Source organism: Lissotriton helveticus, chromosome 4_1, assembly GCF_964261635.1.
Source record: "Lissotriton helveticus chromosome 4_1, aLisHel1.1, whole genome shotgun sequence".
Lineage (NCBI taxonomy): Eukaryota > Metazoa > Chordata > Amphibia > Caudata > Salamandridae > Lissotriton > Lissotriton helveticus.
Genome location: NC_136063.1, coordinates 219,081,874 through 219,103,961, shown reverse-complemented (window position 1 = coordinate 219,103,961; position 22,088 = coordinate 219,081,874).

The following is a 22,088-nucleotide window of genomic DNA, read 5'->3' as shown; positions in this document are numbered from 1 at the left end:
CCACAACATATTTCCTTTATAAACGCCCCCAAGCCCTTCCCCACCCCAGGAAGTATTGTAATAAAAGATAGCAGACTGCCAGCTTTTTCAATGGAGACCCAGATCTGTGGCTATCTTTTGTACCTCCATTTCTCAAAATCTGCAGAATAGATTTACAGCAAATCAAAAAAAGTAGGCTTTCTGGACCAAGATCTACCTTTCTGCCAAATGTATTGTAAATCTGTTCAAACAAAAACCAAAGGTGATGATGGATGGAGCGTTGACAATACAAACACTCACCCCCAGTCAACTGATCTAAGTTTATTCCATCACCGTTCTTTAGCTCACTCCGCCACCCCAGTTCAGACATGGCTATATGCAAATCAGTCTGACCCTGTGCCTCATGGGAACAGTCCAGCCCGAACTGCCAAGCCATGTCTTCCCTGGACCGGAATCAAGCTTCCCAGGACCGGTTTCTGGCATTACAGCCGTCTTCAGCCGGGCTTGCTTGACTCCAATGGCAAAGTGAGCAAGGGACTCACGTCTGAGCATACCCTGCCAACTTAGGGCGAACAAAGAAAAACTAAAGGTGATGATGGACGGAGCGTTGACAATACAAACACTCACCCCCAGTCAACTGATCTGGGTTTAATCCATCACCGTTCTTTAGCTCACTCCGCCACCCCAGTTCAGACATGGCTATATGCAAATCAGTCTGACCCTGTGCCTCATGGGAACAGTCCAGCCCGAACTGCCAAGCCATGTCTTCCCTGGACCGGAATCAAGCTTCCCAGGACCGGTTTCTGGCATTACAGCCGTCTTCAGCCGGGCTTGCTTGACTCCAGTGGCAAAGTGAGCAAGGGACTCACGTCTGAGCATACCCTGCCAACTTAGGGCGAACAAAGAAAAACCAAAGGAGATGATGGACGGAGCGTTGACAATACAAACACTCACCCCCAGTGGCAGTTCGGGCTGGACTGTTCCCATGAGGCACAGGGTCAGACTGATTTGCATATAGGCATGTCTGAACTGGGGTGGCTGAGTGGGCTAAAGAATGGTGATGGATTAAACCCAGATCAGTTGACTGGGGGTGAGTGTTTGATTTGCTCAAACGCTCCGTCCATCATCCCCTTTTGTATCGCTTTGTTCGCCCTAAGTGTGGCAGGGTATGCTCAGACGTGAGTCCCTTGCTCACTTGGCCACTGGATTCAAGCTAGCCTGGCTGATGAGGATTATGAATCCGAAACCGGTCCCAGGATGCTTGTTTCCGTTCCAGGAAAAGATATTGCTTGGCAGTTCGGGCTGAAATGTTCGCATGAGGCACAGGGTCAGACTGATTTGCATATAGCCATGTCTGAACTGGGGTGGCTGAGTGGGCTAAAGAATGGTGATGGATTCAACCCAGATCAGTTGACTGGGGGTGAGTGTTTGATTTGCTCAAATGCTCCGTTCATCATCCCCTTTTGTATCGCTTTGTTCGCCCTAAGTGTGGCCGGGTATGCTCAGACGTGAGTCCCTTGCTCACTTGGCCACTGGATTCAAGCTAGCCTGGCTGATGAGGATTATGAATCCGAAACCGGTCCCAGGATGCTTGTTTTCGGTCCAGGAAAGACATGGCTTGGCAGTTCGGGCTGGACTGTTCCCATGATGCACAGGGTCAGACTGATTTGCATATAGCCATGTCTGAACTGGGGTGGCTGAGTGGGCTAAAGAATGGTGATGGATTAAACCCAGATCAGTTGACTGGGGGTGAGTGTTTGATTTGCTCAAACGCTCCGTCCATCATCCCCTTTTGTATCGCTTTGTAAATCTGTTCAGCCTTGTGTTTTGTAGCCATGTCTAGTTTTCCTATGGAAAAATGAATAGGGGAAGTGCGTTTTGAGAACCCCCTGTTTATCTAGGTCCCTGTTTGATGGAACCATTTTAGGACGGAGCTGACGTAGAAGAATATTTGGTTTGGAAATTCACATCAAGATTCGTAAAATTGTACCAAAGTTATTAGTCAAACACAAGATTGTAATTTTGAAAAAAGCTCACAGAGAGTTGGCAGTGGTATCCAAGACTACTGCCTATTCCCCCTGTGGCTTCAACTCTGGTTCGTAAAGAGGAATGGGTCCAAAGGGCACCCATCTCCTTTGGGAATAAGTTGTCACCCCAACTTGAGTGTTAGTATGTTATCAAGGGTGTGTGACCAGAATTCCAATCTTTAACTCCTTCCATGCTCACGACGAGCTGAGCTCGTCATGAGGCACGGTGGCGCTGTGCTCATGACGAGCTGAGCTCGTCATGACCCGCGTGGCGCTCAAACGCGGGGATAATTCCCCCACTGTGCTAAGCATTCTAAAGAAATGGAATGGTCATGACGAGCTCAGCTCATCATGAGCACAGCGCCACCGTGCAGTGTGACGGGCCGAGCTCGTCACAAGCACCATGGCGCTGCGCACTCCCTCCCTCCCCCAGCACCATGGGGGAATTAGCCCCGCAGCGAAGGGGTTAACTATTGTTATATAAGGTACAAAATCCAAATGTGGAAGAGATGCCCCAACTTGCCCCTTTAAAATTGCTATTCAGTTTCCATTTCTGAACTCACTAAAGGAGTTGGTAACATTTTACCATCATTTAATAAGGTTTTAGTACAACAAAATAACTTAATAGCAGTCTCAACCCCTCAGATTATGAGAACTGAAATATTTGCAACCACTAAAATATTTAGTACGTTTGTCTCTAAATTCTGAACAAGTAAAATGTTGTATGGTATGTTTCAGTCTTTGTCCATTTTCATCATCAGTTGACGGAAATTTCTACATGGCTTTTCTCCTGCTGAGTCCAACTGTTGAGGAGTTCAAGAAAAAGGCTGATTCCAATCGCAGCTGACTAGCTTTTGAAAGTAGTTGTTGCTGGGCTTCCCTTAGATGCTGGAGAGAACACACAAGATGCTTATGTGCAGACCCGATTTCCCTTAAATATATAAAGTAATCATTTCAATTACATTGTTACTCTATGATCATATTTATTCTCTATGTCCTCACCTCATATATTCCAGAATGCCTATCTGTGTTCTGACTCCACAGCTGATGTTCTACAACAGTCAGTTAGGAGTTTGGTCAGCAGGCGTTGGGTTACCTGCTGCTGTGCTCTTAAATACATTAACTATCCTCATTATATTGTGCTGACAAATGGCGAGAAATGAAACCTCAGAAAAGTTGCTTTGTACCACAAAAAATCTTTGGTTTGCAATGATGGTATTTCACATGATTCTCTTGATTCTGCTTGTAACTGTGGGAATAGTGGCTACATGTTATCTTCTATGGAAGATGCCACTTTATCTTCTTTTCCAGTTGGCAGGAGATGTGATGGTGGAGGTGATGCTCCTGATTCAAGCAGTTCTTATCTCTCAAACAATGTTGCCACTGATTCTTCAATTTCCTAAAATGTTTCTTACCTGTTAATTCCAGAATTGCAAGGTATCGTAGACCACCAGCTTATTTCAATGATTATTGCTGTCATTAATATGGTATGCAATTTTATTCCTGTCTCATTATCTTCTACATTCTTACTTTTTTGTTTCTGTCTCTAAAGGAGGACGATGTGTTGTAAATCATTTCAATTACATTGTTACTCTATGATCAAATTTCTTCTCTATGTCCTCACCACATATATTTCAGAATGCCGGTTTGTGTTCTGACTCCACAGCTGATGTTCTACAACAGTCAGTTAGGAGTTTGGTCAGCAGGCGTTCGGTTACCTGCTGCTGTGCACTTAAATAAATTAACTATATTCACTTGAAGAAGTGTCTGCAGTTACTTTCAACATTATGATCCTCTACCCAGGCTATTATCTTTGAAAATCTCACGTTCCCTCCTAAAACCCTGCTGTACGGTCATCTAAACCTACTTCAGGACGGTATGAATATGTTTAGGGTTTCCTAAAATGACTGGCCGTGTTTTCAACATAAATCAGTGATTAATAGTGTTTCCATATACTTGCAATGTAAATTAATCACAGAGGTGGTATTTTTGTGGAGTAACAGACTTGTGCTTACTATTACTGCTGAATTCCTGTATCAAGAGTGCATTATTCATACTTTGTAAAATCTCGAACAAGCAAGATAATTGCAAAAACAGCTTATCCTTGGATTATCATAAAATACAGCAGACTGTCTCTGTAGAGCAGCAGTATGTGTATCCTGAATGGCATGTGCTGGAATCCTAGGAACTTATAGGTATAGGTTTTATTATATTATCGATTGGTGGGGGCATTTCAAAGTTACTAAGGAACGACCAGAAGTTACTGATCTTGGGACTAGCTGCCTCAATCTAGGCCCTGGCAATGCAGAGCCGTGCCGCAATAATAATAATTGGGACTAGCGATTTAGATAGATTACCTGACTCGCTAACCGAGCCCAGAATTATTTCTCTTTCCGTTATATGAATTAGTGTACCTGATAACCTACTCAGCACCAAGGCAATCTCAAACGAAAATGTATTTAGACATGGGCATAAAATAAACATATGTCTAAGATCAGCAGCGTACAAGTTACACTTCGGGCAAAATTATTTCGGAGAACCCTGGGAGTTTGCCCATTTTGAAATTAACTGCAGAGTATAACACAGCATAAACATAATACGATACTGATGCAGCTTCAGATTGATTGAAGAGACAGCAGAATTAATTGTAGCCAGGGAGTCATGAAAATCTTCCATACTGATTCCAGTTGCAAACGGATGGTTAATCTTAGCTACCCTTGTCAAGCCATCATCCAATGTTTCTTGCATGAAGCACTGATAGGCTTTACCAATCTGATGCCGACCAGGGGTGAGAAAGATAGCCCGAAGTACGGCAGAAGTGTGGGGGAGAGCAAACAATCCCTTCCCTTGTAAGAAATAATTTCTGATTTGCAAATATTTAAAAAATGAATTCTGTAATATCCCAAATTCACTTTTTAAAGAAGCAAATGACCTAAAGCCCCCTTCATCATAAATCTGCCCCAGTCGTATTATTCCGGCCTGTTGCCATTTTCTACAGACAGCATCTGAGAATATTCCCGGAAACCTAGGCTCAGCCCATAAATAAGTATATTCATGTAAGTCAGGCAAAGAGTAAGTTTTACAGATATCTTGCCATATGTTATAAATATGCCTGACTACCTTGAAACGAACTCTCTTAAAGAAATTTGGGTCCGACATGTAGTTTAGGAGGAACCCACTGTTAGGACCGAATGTAAGCTGATACGCTAGCCAAATTTTACCCACCGTAGGTCCAAAAAGTACACTCTGAATACGATTGAGGAAGGCAGCCCAAAAATAAGTTTTAAAATCGGGAAGCTGAAAACCACCTTGCTCATAAGTCAACTTAATATATCTGAGTGCTCTCCTAGCTTTACGATAGCCCCATATAAAACTACCAATCGCAGAGTCAAGTCGCTTAAAAAATGAATTTGGGACCCTAAAAGGAATTGAACGAAACAAATAAAGAAATTTTGGCAGGACATTAATTTTTACTATATTGCATCTCCCAATAATAGTCAGAGGCAGCCTATGCCATCTACGCAAATCTACGATAATTTGTTTTAGTAGACGTTCATAGTTCAGTGACATATAAGCATTTATACATCCACTAAGACAATAAGAATAGTTTTTAAGACGCTCTGCGTGACCTTCAAGGCTCTGCATGGCCTGGGCCCCCAATCTATGATTCCTCTCTTCCAGTTGTACAAGCCGGTGAGATCTCTAAGGTCAGCTGAGCAGGGGCTGGTTGTAGTCCCAAGGGTGAAGAAAGCCCGCTGGGGAGGTAGAAGTTTATCCTTGGGAGCAGCTAAGGCATGGAATGCGCTGCCTTTGAGCCTCAGACAGATTCCTGATCTGCTTTTATTCAGGAGAGCCCTTAAAACTTGGCTCTTTATACACTGATTCCCTGCTCACGCTTACCAGTGATCATTCAGCGCCAGGACACCTTCGGGTAACAGTGCGCTTTAAAAATGTCATAAATAAATAAATAAATAAATTAATTAATAAGTAGCTGTGGTAGTAACACCAAGCTGCGGTACAGGAGATGCAGGAACATAATTAAGAATAGATTGTGTTTTGTCAAGATTGAGCTTATATCCAGAGAGTGAACCAAAATATTGTGCCTCTTGTGTAATTGCAATGAACGCAGCTTCAGGTCCAGAGGTAAATACTGCTATGTCGTCTGCATAGGCCGTATTTTTAAGGTTATACCATTAAAAAAAACAGGAGAGATAGAATTATTATAAAGGAGATGCCTAAAATAAGGCTCAATATAAAGGGCGAATAATAATGGGGAGAGTGGGCAGCCCTGACGGGTGCCCCGCTGAATGGTAACCATCCCAGATGTACAACCATTTAGCTTGATAGCTGCCGACGGACAGCGATAAAGTCGCTGGACCACCGCGATGAACCTCCGACCAAGGCCTAGTGATTGCATAGTGCTCCATAAAACCCCCCAAGCGACCTGGTCAAAGGCCTTCTCGGCGTCGAGCATTACCATCCCAATCCGCTCCCCTTGTTGACCTGCTACATCAAAAGCCGCATAGGCTGTATTTATGTGCGCCACCGTATCCCTACCTGGGACAAAACCATGTTGCTCTTCTGAGACCAACAAGTATATACTTGGAGCTAGATGAGAAGCAAGCAGTTTTGAAAATATTTTAGCATCAGCATTAATAAGTGAAATAGGTCTGTAGGACCCTACCTCCCCCACCGGTTTACCCTTTTTGAGAAAAACCACTATGTTAGTTTTGTTCCAGGAGGGGGGAGCATCTCCTCCCTCCAATATGTTGTTGAACAGCCCAAGGAGAACCGGTGACAACACTTCCTTAAAGATTTTATAAAACACTAATGGTATGGTGTCCTCTCCAACCGCCTTACCACTGGGAAGAGCCCCTAGAGCCAAATTCAGTTCCTCAAGATCAACCGAGGTCTCTAGGCCCTACGATTGAGATATATCCAAAGTAGGAAGAGCAGGCTCTTGTAAATATCGCCCTACAGCTTGTTGATTATATTGTCTTGTTTCCTGATATAAAGTGCCATAGCATTTCCTAAATTCCTCGAATATATCTTCTGATTTTATGTAAATGTTAGAATCCCCTCCCTTAATGGACTTGATATGAGAATTTGCCCGCTGATCTGCAAGTTGGTACGCCAATACTCTTCCTACCCTTTCTCCATATTCATACTGCTTTATTCTGTATTTGAGGAAGTTATTAGCCACTTTATCTTTCAGTCTTCTCTGCAGTTTGGCTTTGGTCTCAATAATCTGGGCATACATCTCTTGCTCACCACTGTCTTTAGCTGCTAATGCAGAGGCATCTTGTTGCTTTAATGGAATTATACTGCTTGTGTTCATTAGCAAGTTGGATATTATTTTGTCGATTCTGTTTTACTATATACTGAAGAGTTGCCCCTCTTACACCAGCTTTTAAACAGTCCCATACCATGGCCATAGACGAGGTATGTAGGTTAATCAAAATGAATTCCTCTAAAACCTTATGCATTTATTATTTATTTATTTATTTATTCAGCTTGTGAAGCGCGACAGCTACCCAGGTAGGGTTTCCCGGCGCTAATGAAGACTGGAGCAGCATACAGAGAATGGAAAGTTATTGGTTGAACAACCAGGTTTTGACTGCCTTCCGGAAACGGCCATAGCAGCGTTTCGCACGGATGGCCGGAGGGAGGGAATTCCAGAGCCTGGGACCCATAGAGGCAAAGGACCTCCCGCCCATCCTGGCAAGTCTGACCTTGGGTACACAAAAGAGTTCTTGGGTAGATGACCTCAATGTGCGCGTTGAGGAGTACATCAACAGCAGGGATTGTAAATATCTTGGAGCCGTGCCTGCTTTTATTTTATACATGTAGCTTAAGGCTTTAAACTTCACACGGCTCTGCACTCGGAGCCAGTGAAGTTCCCTGAGATGTCGTGTAATTGGTTAGTTCCTTTTGCAGCCACAGAGTAGCCGCGCCGCAGCATTTTGGACCATTTGAAGGTGACGGGTAACCGCCTTAGTAACCCCCAGGTAGAGTACATTACCGTAATCCAACCGGGAGGTCACCAAGGCGTTAACCACAGACCTCTGGGTGTCAGGTGGCAACATCCACAGTATCTTTCGCAACCAGCGCAAGATGGCAAAGCAGGTAGCTGCCACTATCATCACTTGCGTCTGCATTGTTAGGCCCTGATCTATGGTAACCCCCAGGTTGCGGATGTGTGCTGATGCTGGTGGGATAGGGCCCATTTCCGCCGGCCAGTGTTTAGCGCACCACAGATCAGGCCTACTCCCAAGGATAAGGATCTCCGTTTTTTCCCTGTTGAGCTTCAGCAAGTTTTGGTTCATCCAGGTGGCTATTTCGCTGAGCCCCAATTGAAGAAAGGAAGTAGGGGACAGATCTGATTGTGAGAGGGAAAAGACTATTTGCGAATCGTCCACAGAAGTAAATAACGTTTCGCAATGAGAGCTAGCGGAATTACATATAAATTAAATAGAAGCGGACTAAGAATTGAGCCCTGGGGGACTCCAAACGGGGAAGCATGGACCTTAGATATCGAGGAGTGGGAAAAAACTTGAAAAGTCCTATCCGTCAAGAAAGATTCAATCCACTTCAGAGCTTTGCCACCAATACCTAAAGAGCCCAATGCTCTAAGTAGGATGGCGTGGGAGATGGTGTCAAAGGCCGCACTGAGGTCTAATAGGATCAGTGCGGCGGTGTCCCCTCTGTCGAGCATCTGACGGAGATTCTCGGTGACACCCAAGAGTGTAGTCTCTGTCGAGAATCCTGGGCGAAACCCTGACTGGGAATCATGCAACAGATTGTTGTTCGAAACAAACAGGGCCAAATGTTGGTAGATGTGTCTTTCCAATACTTTGGAAAGGATAGGAAGTAGCGAAATCGGCCTGAAGTTGGCAGGGATTTTAGGATCCGCCAAAGGTTTCTTCAGCAGAGGAGAAACCATGGCATGCTTCCAACACGCCGGGACACTGGCCTGATGTAGTGAGGCATTAATCGTGGAGCAGATCCTGGAGAGCTGAGGCTCCTCCAGAAGTCTAAGCACAGAGACAGGGAGAGGGTCATTAGGGGAGCCAGATTTGATCTTAGCCAGATGTACTGATATCGACGATGGATTAAGGTCTGGCCATTCCTCCAGGAGGGCATATGGAACCGGCAGCGTGCTTGTGGGGTTCATGCCAATGTCGATAAGAGGGGACCTTCTATCTTCATTTTGCTCAGCTATATCTTGATAGATTTTCTCGATCTTTGTAGTGAAAAACTGGGCCAGCTCCTCACACTGGGAACTATCCAGGGGTGGAGGACCGGCCACTGTGCCTGATCCTGCTAAGTCTTTGACAAACCCAAAAAGCACTTTTGATTTGTTTGAAGCGTAGTTTATCGTTTTAGCGACGTAGGTGGCTCTGGCCTGACGGCACGCTTTGTGATAGCGCTTCAATTCTTTTTTGTAGGCCAGATCTGCAATAGGAGAATAGTCCTTTCTCCATACTCTCTCTAGTTTTTTGCGGTATGATTTCTCAGATTTTAGTTGGTCATTAAACCAAGGGGCTGGAGGTTTGTGAATAATTGTTTTTTTGCGGGACGATGGCAGGCAGCTGTTGATGGCTTCAGTTAACCAGAAATTAGTACTAACAGCTACTACGTCTACGCTGTCCCTATTAGTTTTTTCCTTTGGCAGACGGGAGTTAAGGTGCTGCTTCAAGGCGGCTACATCAAGCTTTTTCCAATTTCTCGTTAAGATAGTTGTAGAAAATTTGGGCTGGACCTGTGAATCCATTAGGGAGAGGTCAAACCAGATCATAGAATGATCTGACCAATGGATAGGAAGAGCGGGATGGCATTGTATGTTGTTCAAATTGGAAAAGATGGGGTCCAACAAATGGCCCCCTTTATGTGTTGGGCCCTGATTGTGTAGCACCACATTAATGGTTTCAAAATCCGACATTAAGTTAGTACTTACGCTACATGTGGGATCTTCCAAATGGATGTTAAGATCACCCAAGATCATAAAATTACTGGAGTATAATAATGCGGTGGCAACAAATTCTGCTAATTGTGGGGCCCACGCGTTGGCTGGCCCTGGGCGGGCGATAGATTAACAAGCCTGAAAGTGTGTACTTGGGATGGAGTGCAAGCTTGAAGTAGGTTGCCTCGCAATCTTTAAGTTTTGTGGGTTAAAGCATGCATTGAACATTGCTCTTGATAATAATCGCAATGCCTCCTCCTTTTCCATTAGCTCTATCTTGCCGGAAAATGGTGTAGTTTGCTGGTAAGGCTTCGGCAATGCCTGGCCCAGAGCTGTCATGCAGCCATGTTTGGATGTGGAGGTGGAGGGAACACGTTTCCAAGTTTGCAAAATAGGCAGATTAAAAAGGTTAAAATATAAACAGTGCTATTTCCCGGCTTCCGTATCAGGAAATTCCGGTACGCTACTACAATCAATCATGGGCAACATATTCCGGGTTACTTAACAAATGTCTTGGAAATGAAAACTCCTTCGCTTGTTGTGATCTAGACCCTGCAAGAGCTATAATAATCATAATAGGATTGTGGTCAGAGGTTATCTTTGGACATACAATCATTGTTGCATCGACCAACAACCCATAATTCATGAAGATCATATCAATCCTGGAGTATTGTTTATGGGGATGGGAATAGAATGTGAACCCCGGTATTAAAGGATATAAAGTTTGCCAGGCATCGTCTAATTGATGGATATACATTAAATCAAGCATACTAGCCTTTACCTTGACTATTCTGGCTCTTGCACGTGAATTAGTAGTGTCAATTTTTCTATCCATAATAAAAATTAAAGTCGCCCATTACAACAAGGTCACCCTCCCAATCTAAAAGTTCAGAATTCAAATAAGAAATAACCTCAGAGCAATCAACATTAGGACCGTATAACATACAGACTGTAATCTTTTTTTCCAGAATCAAGAACTGCACAATTGCCCATCTCCCCCGGTTATCTGCAATAGTTCTAAGTATATTAATTTTCGAATATTTTTATTTTAATAGCGCAACACCCCTTAGAGATACTGTCTGTGAAGTACAAATGACCAAATCATAACCTAATTTTTTATATAACTTTCTATCCTTAAATGCGAGATGGATTTCAGCCAGTCCCACTATTTGAGGCTTAAATCCTTTAAGTTCTTCCGCCACCAATCGCCTTTTGCCGAGTGTATTGAGCCCACAGACATTCCAACTCGTAATCTTGACTCTAGCCATTATAAAGTATCATTTTGACCACATTGTAACCTAACAAAACCCAAACATACATTTTCCTGCAAGACAAACACTCATTTTTATTTCCAAAATTTACCTGTGCTATTTTAGCCCCTTGGACCCAACCCCTCCAAAACCACCCAAAGACCCCCCCACCCCGTTTCTTGGAAAAGGAATCACCCCCCTTACTGCTGTCCTGGATGACAGCAAATGAAAGACAACACAAAGTAAAATGTAAACGTAAATGTAAACTTTGTACTTATATAGCGTGCAACTACCCCCAGAGGTTTCTCGGCGCTGTACTCATACCGCTGTAGGAACCCTTCCTTGTTTTTCCATGTGAAGTGTCCACTCCTGGGCACCCCCATGGTGAAACCAGGCATCCCAGCGCTGTTGGGGCCGTTGTGGAGACCAAGCAAGCTATTGCCCAGAGTTATTATTATTATTATTAAAGGCTTTTATAGCGCGCTCTATTACTAAAAAAATAGTATCCTGGCGCGTTGAAGGCTGAGCAGTAAGAAAGAGAAAAAAAATATCTGGGAACACAGAAAAGGGAAGCTAGACTATAATATTGAAAAGGTGGGTTTTTAGACCTTTCTTAAAAGCACTAAGAGTCGATGCAGTTTTTAAATAGAGGGGAAGAGCATTCCAGGATTTTGCTGCTCTCACTGAAATTGATTGGCCGCCAAGTCTGCAATATTTGAATTTGGGGACGGACATTTGGCACAGGTTGGCCGATCGCAGGGGGCGATTGGGGACATACAAACAGAACCTTTTCCTCAGGTAGACAGGGCCAGTTTGATGGGTAGCTCGGTAAGCAAGCACTAAAATTTTAAACAAAATCCTGTGAGCAACTGGGAGCCAGTGAACAGCTCGAAGAAGAGGACGAGCACTGGAACGCCTTGGGACATTAAACAAAAGTCTGGCGGCGGCGTTCTGAATAACCTGAAGACGGTGGATCAGATATGTCGGCAATCCACAGAACAGTCCATTCGCGTAGTCCAGCCTAGAGAGTACTAAAGCACGAATGACAGTCTCTTTAGCTTCTTTCGGTAGGAAAGGGAAGAACCTACGTAAAGTTTTTAAGGTAGAAAAACAAACCCCAGTGAGTTTCTTTAAATGGTCCTCAAACTTAAGGTTCTTACCGAACCAAACCCCTAAGTTTTTCACCGGGCCAGATGTGGCTGTTGGTGGGGGTGAGTCACCAGGCCAAAGACGCTCACTAAAATCCTCAGGAAAAGAGCCATACAGCAGGATCTCGGATTTACTTTCATTACATTTTAGCTGGGCCCTTGCTAACCATTGAAAAACAGAGGACAAACAGAGTTGGGCCGCCGACGTATCTAAGTTATCTTTAGACCAGGTAAACAAAAGTTGTGTGTCGTCGGCGTACGCCATAATTTTTGCCCCTAACTGTTCAGCAAGGTAAATCAAAGGGGTGAGGTAAATGTTGAAAAGCAGAGGGCTTAAAGTAGACCCCTGTGGAACACCAGTAGAAAGTAATTTAGGGGTAGAGGCAAAGGGAGGCAACCAAACTTGTTGTGTGCGGTTATTTAAAAATGAGGTCAGCCAGTCAAATGCGGGGCCAGTAATACCTATGTCGGCTAGTCTGGAGAGTAGAAGGGAGTGGGGCAACGTATCGAAGGCAGCAGAGAGGTCTAGTAGGATCAGAGCCGCTCTGCCACCTTCGTCAAGACATTCCCGAATAGCCTCCGATATTTCGACTAAGGCCGTCTCGGTACTATAGGCGGCCCTGAAACCAGACTGAGCTGGATGTAGGGCCTCCGTGGATTCAACAAATTTATCCAGCTGATTGAAGACAATCTTTTCACAAATTTTTGCAAGCGCTGGGAGCAAAGATATTGGGCGGAAATTGGACGGAATGGCAGCGTTGCAGTTGCAGCGTGGGACCCATGATTAGAATAGGCACTAGGCGAGAATATCAGGTCAAAGGAATTTTTGAGCCCGAGACCCGCCGAGGTGAGAATCGAACCCTGGTCCCAGGCCAGAGTTATGCATCAACCACTCCTCCCCAAGAGCCCCTAGACTTATCCACACACCATCCCCCCTCCGTCCACCACCCAGCAACTAAAATACATTTATCATCTGTCCGCTATAACAAGATAAGCCTTTAACTAATTACATAATTGTAGCCTTATAGCAGTGCTTCCTAAACCCATTACCTCAAACCCCCCCAGGAAAGATAATTCAAAGTTAGGCAAAGACCTTAGGCTAATCCCTAGTCACAAGAGGTTTGACAACTGGCCAAAGCTTTTTTAGCCTCCTGATCATTAACAAAAAAGTAGAACGACCATCCTTAACAACTTTAAGCCGGGCAGGCTCCTGCAAAAAAAAACCCTGGGAACAGACAGACTTAAATGAATCCATAAGTTGACGTAGTTGCCATCTCTTGTCCATAGAAGACTTACAAAGATCTGATCTGACGAAAATTGACATAGCATCTACTTTAACAGGAGCCGTTGGCTTAGCCTTAAAAAAAATAGCCTGGCGAAGCAAAAAATTACCAAAGAAAACTAAAATAAGACCTGAATAGTTTTTTTTAGCTTGCATATTAGGTGACAAAAAAAGTGGGAGCCGATGTGCTCTTTGGACCTGCGTATCCATGTCCCAATCCTCCAAGTGTGGAAAATACTTTTTTAATAGGCCACAACATAAGCCCAAGGATCGGCACCTTCCTTCCCCTATGGTATCCCGAAAATCCTTAAACTGTGGCGCCGCTGACAGTTTTCCAGGTCATCAATTTTAAGTTGCATTGAAGCAAGTTGTGACTCTTGTGCGGTGACCACCTTGACAGTGTGGGAGTTGATCTCCTCAGCGTCTGCCCACTCACTCCTGCAGGTCAGAGACCTCTACCGTCAAATGCTGGACCTAGCTGGTAACCTCAGACAACACTCTTTTGATTTCACTAGAGTCCACCCTTGCCTGTTGGTAATATGCCTGTGCTTCTGCTCTATGAGCGAGAGCATACACGATACTAGAGAGTGAGGGTTCACCCCTTCACCCTCCCTACTCAAGTGGTTCGGCGCCTCATTAGGTCTTATTTCCACTGTATTAGAGCTATGAGAAATGGGGCGGAGGAAGAGGATCCGAACACTGTTGATGAGCTGTTAAGTCTGAGACTGAGAGGTCATCCCACCAGCTTCCTTTTGGCCATGGCAATACGCAACATCTATTGCTGAAGGTCTTGGCAATTCTGCATTTTTTGGGCTGATATCGATAGGAGAAAGATTACAGATGCCTTGCTGTACAGTAGCAGCTGCGCTAACCGAGCTAGCATATCAATCAGCGCCTCCCTTCGAGGGGGTAGGGGGGACACCATCCCTCTGTGATCCAGTGGCAGAAAGCCTAGAAATAATGGATCGCAGGTCTCCCTTTGATGAGACCCATTTATGCAGGGGGCTGATTCCTGACGTGATTTTAGAGGAGCTAGCTGCACCTTTTAATCGACCAAGTGCTTCGTTGATCTGCGCAAGATTGCCAGTCCCTCCACGCCCTCTTCCACCGTTCATATTCTGCATGATCTTAACCCCTTTTTATTTTCCTTTCAGGGTTCTCTGGGTTTTCTCCCCCTCAGGGATGTTGCCTCCTCGACTACAGATGGGAGAACCCAGATTTCCAGATGAGAGGGCTTTTGGCACATCCACACTGATAGCACTCTCTACCCCTGCCGTATCACTTGCCTGTTCCTCAATTTCTCTGACTCCGTCTCCGAGGCTCCGTGCAAGGCAAATGTCATTCCTACTTGGGCTGCTGCCCTGCGCTATTACATTCAACTGAAGCCGGGGTTTTTTGATATTTGAGCTTTTGACTTGTGCGCTTACCGAATCAGGAGAAATATTACCTGTCACGCTAGCAGCTGCCACTACGAATATACCTCCTGGAGAGAGAGGAGAGGCAGGACAGAGTGGAGAGGCAGGAGAAGCATCCGTTCTGTGATCACCCTCCTCCATACACCCCCATCCTTCATTAACTGCTGCATTTAAGACCTCTGCCATCTGGGCGAGGGGAACAGCAGACTCAGACCCACAGGACCGAAGAAGCGCTGTAGCTTTCCCCGAGCATAAGAGTTTAAGAATAGGCTTCCCCACCTGCTTGTCCGCCTGACAACTTGCAGCGCTATTACTTAATGTAGTTTTTTCCGACATTGCTACGTTATCTACAGATGAAATATCTTGCACAGCAGTCTCTCCGTCCATACCTTCTGCCCATGCTTCTATGATTGTCGCGTTCTCCACCTGGGCCTCAATGCAACCTCTCCTGGTTGCACGTGCTGGAGCCATCTCCCCCGATTTCCCCTTGCACTTTCTTTTTGCCTCCAACGTGACCGGCCAGTGTCGGTGTCACTTTTAAGTGCTCTCGCTGCTCAAACCCAGCTCCACAAAAGCAGCTATTGCTTAGAACAGTAGATTCCAGCTGACAAAGCCAGGCTAGCTTTTGGAGCTTCCACCTGGTTGTAATCCACCTTGCCATGCAAGCAAAATGGAGCAGGGTGCTAGCACAGGTAAGACGACACATCCGCTGAGATGATGAAAAAAAAAAAGGAGTGGTATTACTGGTATTACTGAAGATTCAAAAGATTCAAAAGAACTAAAAAGCCCCAAATGTCCAAAATGTCCCAGTTGCACCAGTTGCACCACTAAATTGCATCCCCTCCTGGCATTAAAGTTGCTTTTACAGCACTCAAACAATGACAAAAGCAAAAAGCAGCAGCCTGACACCTGTAAAACACGGAGAAATGGAGCCAGAAAAAAATGGATCTCCATATTCTCGACCTTCCTTATCCAAACGCCATAGTCGGGAAAATGCCATCCTCATCACTTTCCTCACGTTTAAATGTCCAATTTGTCAGACGCTGTCAACCGCTGTCCAAAACTCCGCACTGGGAGCAGGGTTTACAGTGAGGGTATCGTGGCGGCCAGCCGAGGCTCCGGAGAGGAGCAGCCGAGCGTCCTACAGTGGCGGTGACCATCCGCCATCTTCCTTTTCCCCCATCCCTGAATTCTCAAAAGCCTATTGTTAAGCCCATTATGGCCGCTTAAACGGCCCTTTCCTAACGCTAAAGCATTGATAATTTTACCGCTATCCTTGTAAATATGCCCCCAATATCGCGAGAAATACCGCGATAATTCATGTTCGCAAGTGAAAAGCTTGTTAATATAAGACTGAGGACTTAATATATCAATCCACCTCACATATTAAACATGCCTAAGTCTACTTCAGAACAGATGTTAGGATCCGACATAAACCGCATTTACCAAGAGTTTTGCTATCGGTCTTCAAATCCAGGGCCGGCTTGTAAATACAATGCAGTTGTCATACCTCCCTCTTCAATGTTATATTGTCATAGGAACACCCACCTTTCCACTGGGAACACCTACATTGCAACTCATTGGAGATACGAGGCGAGCCGTTAGCAAACTGGCTGCTAACATGCGTTAATGCATCTTAGCGTCACCTAGTAAATAGGGCGATATCATTTTTCCCGCATTTTTGGCTTTTTAAAAAAAAAATTGCGGCGAAATGGCACTTGTTAATATGCCTTCAAGTTTGCTATGACAAAGTGGGTACCTCGACTCCCGCCCTGCCATCGCAAACAGCAGTGTCCCGGGGGTATGCACCCCAAGACACAGCAGGAGCCGCTCCTGGGGTTGGTGTTGGCTTTCGACTGCTCCAGAATGGGAACCACGTGGTCCCCCTCCCAAAATATAAAAAAACCGGGAGGGTGGTAATCGCCGGGGCTTATATTGACCTTTGAGCTCCCTCACTCATTTATTTTGGAGCACCAAAGAATGGAGGTCCCTGGGCTACAGGGCCCCTCTGAACCCCCATCAAATGTAATATTTTAGACCCTGGGATTTGGCCCTCCCAGGTACCTAATTTTTAAACAAACACAGGAGCCTGCGCTCGTTTTATTTTTTTTACGCCGGATCCATACACCCAGTGCACATTTCTCTGTTTTTTCAAAAACAAAAATGTCGTTTTGGGTCCTAGGAGTCCTTGTGAGACCCCCTAGGCAGGTCTAGAGGGTCAAAATATATCTAACCTGCCCCCTTTATATGTTTTGAACACTTGTTCCACTAATTTCTAGATCCTCGCTTCTACTGAGGCACAAAATGGCTGCCAACACTTCCTGGTTTCGAATGTTGACAACCACTTGACAGCCAATTAGCATTCAGCGCGTGATCGGCACGGTGCGCTTAGGGTGCGCTCAGGATGCGCGGATCCCCCGTGGTCATAGATATATATGCACTTTTAAATGTGATTTTCTCAGGAACTACTGAACGGAAGTAAAAGGCACAAGTCTGAACCAAGGCCTACCTCTTTGCCAAATTTGGTGTAATTCCGTTCAGCAGTTCGGGCTGTAGCCACGATAAACGGTTCCTACGGAAAATTGCATGGGGAAAACATGTTTTGGGACTCCCCTTTTTCCCATCCCCCATTTCACAAATCACCCCGAATCTTTCAGGATTGGAGCGGACCTGAGCGCCCCACTTGTTTTGAAAATTTCGCAAACAGTCGTCAAACGGCGCCAAAGTAATCCCAAATAGAATGTTGCGGATTTCCTATGGAAAATAGGTCCTAACTATAACTACATATTGCCGACCGCCAGTAGGTAATATATATATATATACATGTGTTGAATGTGCATGCGGGTGGGTAAGATCTAAACAGTATGAGGAACCATACCTGCAAGGTGACCATGCCCTCACATTGCTGAATGTTGACACCCTCTGTGGCAAACTGTAGACTGTAGACAAATTGGCAATGCTGCAGCTACCATGTCAAGAATGATGGATAAATAAGCAATAGGACATTTAGAATTTCCATCGGGCTGTGCCTGAATGCTGCCAGAAAAACCTGCATTAACTGCTTTTAATAAGTATGTACTGTCTCAATCCACTCCTGCTTCCTCTCTGTCATGACCTCTACTATCATGACCCCCACATACGCCCTCTGGCCTAGTGTGCAGAACTCATGTTGTATTGCTCCTATGGCATTGTATGATACACTATGATGGCCCTACCAATGTCCCTCAACACTCTGTGATTCCATTGCATTTTTATCCTAGTACCCATACCCCCATAACCCTGTTATTCCCATGTACTTGAAGCCCTCACCTCAAGACCAGTGAACCCATGGAGCTCCTTGCACCAGTTGTTTACTAGGGCCTTGGTGTGTTTTCCCTTTGAGTCTTTACAAGCATCCCTGGTGTCCTGTGAGCCAATAGAATGCCTTGTACTCATGCACCTTCGAGCAAGAACAATACACTTGTTTCCTGTTGTTGGTTCCGATGTTCATGTTGCACCTGTCCTTCCTGTAAGGTCAAAGCAAATGTACTAACACATGTTTTTTTTTAAATTTCGGAAACTTTTCAGAAGGTCAGGTGTACTACTTGCAACACATGACTGCTTTCTTTGAGACTTCAAGTGGGTATATAAACCCCCACCCAAACCTGAGTCTTTGCTTGGCCTAAACTCCCTGCCGAACAAACTTCACCCTTCCCACTCAACTGAAGAATCCTGCAGCACTCCAGGCTCCTTCAAGTCATAGGGAACTGGTGGTTCCAAAGCTCCAGCTCCCTCAACGTCTCCCTACTGCACAGATTCTCTGAACCCCTGGCAACTCCCTGGGTCAAGGCTCCGAATTATTCTTCGAACATCAGTCAAGCGGAAGAATTAGACTAAATACTCAATATCAGGTTAGTCCGTGCTAATCCTCCTATAGTAGTTAGCAGGACCAAGCACCAGCATCTTAAAAGACTATGGGGCACATGCATCAAGCATTTCACCGGTTGAAAATAGGCCTATTCGCAAATGCAATAGCTTTTCTTGTGCATCAAAGGCATTGCATTTTCATTACCTAATATGCAAATGCATTTAGGGAATGGGAATCACAATTTGTGATTCCCTAAATGTGATGAATGAAGCATTTCCAAAGTGCAGCTTTGAATTTAGGAATCGCAAATTACCATTAATTTCATGTTGATTATAATTTGTGAATCCTTTGAAAAAAGCATAAAAGGGCATTTTTCAAAGTGCCATTGGCAGGCACACATGCCCTTAGGACATGTGTGTGTGCCACATATGCACACTTACCTTTTTTGGGGGTGCAACAGGGGGACCTTAGGCCCACTAGCATCCTTGCAATTGCATTCACAATTTGTGATTACCAATTTGGTAATCGCAAATTGCTAATGCATTACCATGCATTCCTAAGGGGATCTAGACCCATAGGAATGAATGGGAATGCATTCTGTGATAGTGAATTCCAATTTGTGATTCGCTATTAGGGAATGTTAAGGATTCACAAAAATATTTGCGAATCTTTTATGCATAGGCATTTGTAATTACCAAATAGCGAATCCTTAAAATTCGCTATTTGGTAATCTCAAAGGATGTGCCCCTATATAATTTTCCTCCATGCCCTTTCTGTGATTTCCTCCAACGCTTCTTGTGTATTCCTACTCCAGACCATTCCTTTCAACCTTGACACTTGAATTGATTGATTGCTCAGAGACTAAAGACTTAGGGCCAGATGTACACAGCCCAATTTACAGAATTGGGCTAATTGCGACCTGAAAAAAGATTTAAATATACAAAGCCCTATTTGCGTTGGCAACCAAAAATGGACTATGGCAGTCCATCGTGGACAGGGTGGATGAAGAGGGAGTGCTGAAGAGGACAATGGAAGAGGTCAAGAGGCGTTGGAATGATGTCAAGCGCAAAACCAAGCTGAAACTCACCAACAACCGGAAGGCAGCAATGCAGACTGGAGGTGGGAGTCCTGCACCACAGGAGGAGCTGGACTATATGGAGGAAATGGTGTCCACAGTCTTCAGTGGGGAGACAGTGGCAGGAGTTGGGGGACCGGACACTGCTCAACATGACTGGACACAACAGCACCAGGGTGAGTAACAACCAGAGACTCGGGGGGAGATGGGCACAATGGCACACATGTACAATTTAGTAGGGGTGGGCGGCAAATTCTGTTCTGCGCGGAACACAAAAATGACAAAATTTCCACGATTCGCGGCAGAACGGAAGCATCTTTGTTGATAATATGCAGGGCAGGATTCTTTCTGGCACAGTGCTCCTGTCACAAATATTAAAGCTCAACAGGAAGCACTTATAGATATAAATAAAGCAGGACCCCGAGTTTAAGCTCAAATTCAGTAACTCATTAATCAGCCCAAACAAATCAGGAGCTTTGTCGAGGCTGGGCAGGTGTGCTCTCTCCCCATATCTACCCCGAAAATTAGCTGTGATGCTTGAAGGAGGCCTTTGGATCCTTGACTTTCACAAGCGCAATCCCCGTGCAGTTCCTATGACCAGGAGCTTCTTTGTCCTCATCTGCTGCTCTGATTGGTGTCTGACCTTTTATAAACACGAGAGGCATGTGAACTCGCATAGCACCTGCCCGTTTGGCCCCTCCCCACACACTAGCAGTGTGCACCATCTTCCCGCCCTTTACCCACTATGATGGACAGCTCACTCAAGGGACTCTGGCGCCCTTCAGCGCGATGGCAAAGTTACACACACATGGTCCCTGGAGACAACTCTTCTGGCCCTTTACGCAGCTGTAGTGTGGGAAAAGCACTATTCATTTACCCAACGAGTTAGCACTTACTGATTAGCCAGTAGAAAGTACTCCAGTTGAGTAGATGTATCGAACAAAACGGTGGGGTCTTCTTGGATAAATATGCAGGGCAGGATTCATTCTGGCACGATGCTCCTGTCACAAAAATTAAAGTTCAAGAGGAAGCACTTACAGTCCAGATATAAATAAAGCAGGTGCCAAAGGTTAAGCTCAAATTCAGTAACTCATTAATCAGCCCAAAAAAAGGTGAGCTTTGTTGAGGCTGGGCAGGTGTGCTTTCTCCCCATATCTACCCTCGAAAATTAGCTGTGATGCTTGATGGAGGCCCTTGCATCCTTGATTTTCACAAGCGCAATCCCCGTGCAGTTCCTCTGACCAGGAGCTTCTTTCTCCTCATCTGCTGCTCTGATCAGTCTCTGACCTTTTATAAACACGAGAGGCATGTGAACTCACATAGAAGCCCTGCCCATTTGGCCCCGCCACACACAATAGTGGTGTGCACAGTCTTCCCGCCCTTTACCCACTATGATGGACAGCTCACTCAAGGGACCTTGGCATCCTTCGGCGTGATGGCAAAGTTACACACACATGGTCACTGGAGACAACTCTTCTGGCCCTTTACGCAGCTGTAGTGTGGGAAAAGCAGTAAAGCACTATACATTTACCCAACGAGGTAGGACTTACTGATTAGCCAGTAGAAAGTACTACAGTTGAGTAGAGGTATCTCACAAAACAGTTGCGTCTTCTTGGATAAATATGCAGGGCAGGATTCATTCTGGCACGATGCTCCTATGACAAAAATTAAAGCGCAACAGGAAGCACTTACAGATATAAATAAAGCAGGTGCTTAAGCTCAAATTCAGTAACTCATTAATCAGCCCGAAAAAATCATGAGCTTTGTGGAGGCTGGGCAGGAGTGCTTTCTCCCCATATCTACCCTCGAAAATAAGCTGTGATGCTTGATGGAGGCCTTTGCATCCTTGACTTTCACAAGTGCAATCCCCGTGCAGTTCCTGTGACCAGGAGATTCTTTCTCCTCATCTGCTGCTCTGATCAGTTCTCTGACCTTTTATAAACACAAGAGGCATGTGAACTCGCAAAGAAGCCCTGCCCTCGAAATCCCAGTGAGCACGCGAAATTCCACATGTTCGCAGAGATTTTTTGCTGCTTAGCGACATTTTGCGAAAGGCAATTTTGCAAATTCCGCATTTAGCTGAGCACATCTGCAGACAAACC